This window comes from Hipposideros armiger, unplaced genomic scaffold (genome assembly GCF_001890085.2).
Source record: "Hipposideros armiger isolate ML-2016 unplaced genomic scaffold, ASM189008v1 scaffold_2089, whole genome shotgun sequence".
Lineage (NCBI taxonomy): Eukaryota > Metazoa > Chordata > Mammalia > Chiroptera > Hipposideridae > Hipposideros > Hipposideros armiger.
Window position 1 is genome coordinate 31751 of NW_017733437.1, and position 2439 is coordinate 34189.

A 2439-nucleotide genomic window follows, 5' to 3' on the forward strand; every position below is an offset into this window, starting at 1 on the left:
TATGAGTGAAGTCATATGGTTCTTGACTTTTTCTGTCTGACTTAATTTATTTCACATGATAACCTCAAGATCCATCCAGGTTGTTGCAAATGGCACTACTTCATCTTTTCTTATCTCCAAGTAACATTCCATTGTATATATGTACCACATCTTCTTTGTCCAATCATCTATCGAAGGACTCTTTGGTTGTTCCTATGTCTTGGCCACCATGAATAATGCTGCAACGCACATAGGGGTACATATATCTTTATGGATAAATGTTTTCAGATTTTGGGGGTAGATAACCAGAAGAGGGATTGATGGCATCTTATGGTAATTCTATTCTTAAGTTTTTGAGGAAACTCTGTACTGTTTTCCATAGTGGCTGTACCAGTTTATGTTCCTTCCCACCAGNAAAAAAAAAAGAATAACTTAGGTTGGTTATTTTATTTTCCCCTTAAGTCTGTGGTATTAATTTTCAATGTAGTTAGGTTCACTTGTTTTCTTGTATTCTATTTTACTTTATTCACCACCTCTTCTGTTGATTTTTTAGTTGACAATAGGTCACATAGTCAAACTATACAAATGAATAGTTTCATCTCCCCTTCTTTTCTTCCCATTCCCACCCACCTCCTGTAGGTAAGCAGACTCACTAGTTTCTGATTTATTCTTCTTGTGTCTTTTTCATCAAATGTGAAGATACACATATATTTTATTTCTCCTTGATTTTTACACACAAAAAAATAGCATGTTATATAGATTGCTTGTTTTCCATTTAACAATACGTCCTGGACCTCAGTCCATTCTGATTCATAGATATCTTTGCTGTTTTTTTCACAGTTGCAAAGTACTCAATTGCATTGATTCTCCATAGAGTTTCCTTTAGGGGACCCAGTATGAGGTAGCAGTGATGAATGCTCTAAAGACCACTGAATTGATACCTCAAATGGTTAAAATGGTCAATTTCATGTTATGTATATTATACTACAAATTTTAAAAATTTAAAGACAGAGCCAGAAGTAATCTCTACATAAGCACAGAAATGCCATAATATAATAATAATATTGTATAATTAATAAGTTAATAGATGGGGAATATAATAACAAAATATATTTAATCAAAAGGGAGAGATAGAAGAGAGAATAATTATGAAAATGATGTCTCAAATAGAAAACGTATAGTAATATGGAAAATATCAATTCAAATATACCATGATTGCATTCGGTGTTAATAGATCAAATTCCAGAAATATAATAATTGTTGATCTACATAAAAAGAACAAAATCCAACTTTACACTGTTAACAGTGGACACCTCATAGATAAAAGGACACAGAAAAGTTTGAAGTAAAATGATGGAAGAGGAATAACATGTGCAAATAGCCACAAGAAATNAAAAAAAGTTCTATTACTGAGGTCCTAGAAAGCACTTGGCACATGTGGGGTCACACAGCGAGGTTGAGCGTAGAGAGAGCAAGAGTGAGTGCACGGGCCTGGGGGTCTCCTTTAATTGGGGTCGAGGGTGGGGACCTCGGGTTTCACGTGCTCACTCTTTATTGGTGATTTAAAACATAAGAGCAGGATTGTGTGAGAAGAGAATAAACAAGTGGTCCAAATGGTCCATTATAGAAACCAACCAAGATCTCTAAAACAAATGAGCCTCAGTGTGAGAGGCTTTTTAATCTACATGTGGCTGGCAACATGTTTATTGGAGGTAGCCATCTTTGAAGTGGATGCCTCTATGAAGTGGATGCCTCAGCCATCAAAGCTTATATCAGGCACTTGCATTACAAAAAGAAAAGCCACTGTCATGGCTTACACTATACAGAGACATTTGGGAGAGTTTTTTAGTGATTCTTGAAATTGGCAGTGACTACTCATTAACCTTTTGAAACCATCTATTTTATGCTTTAGGCTGAAATCTTCAGTTTCAGATTTTTTTAACCTTCAAGAGCAACTTCCCTGACCTCTGTTCCTCAGCTCTTGCAACAGTTGCATAAGGAAGACTTTTATTCTATTCATCTGCACAAATCTTTAGCGATATGGTTTCACTTAAAAGTTACCCATCATTTATCTGCATCTGTTTTTTTAGAGTACAAATGAAATTCTCAGTATTATCCAATTGATACTTTCATTTTCAGTCAAGGACATCTATTGGGTTGTCGGAAAAGTAATGATGCATTTTTGCAACGAAAGTCATAGAAAAAACATGTCATGACTTTTCTGACAACCCAATATATTAAGAATATGTCTCTTCTTTTAATACCAACCCTTGCATATTGGGGACATACTTATTGGAAGGGCTGTATAGGAATGTCTAAAAATCATTTCTGAGCCCATGGCAGAAGAAGATGATTTAAAAGGGTAGACTTTTTTTTATTAGTTTCATGTGTACAAAACAATGTAATAGTTAGACATTTACACCCCTCACAAGGTGATAACCCCACCCCCAATCTACTACC

General features: G+C 35.1%; 1 pseudogene; it reads right to left on the bottom strand.

Moving 5' to 3' along the window:
* Window positions 1-1792: 1792 nt before the first annotated feature.
* LOC109378519 (olfactory receptor 1J1-like) overlaps window positions 1793-2439 on the bottom strand; it is a 13197-nt pseudogene continuing 12550 nt past the window's right edge.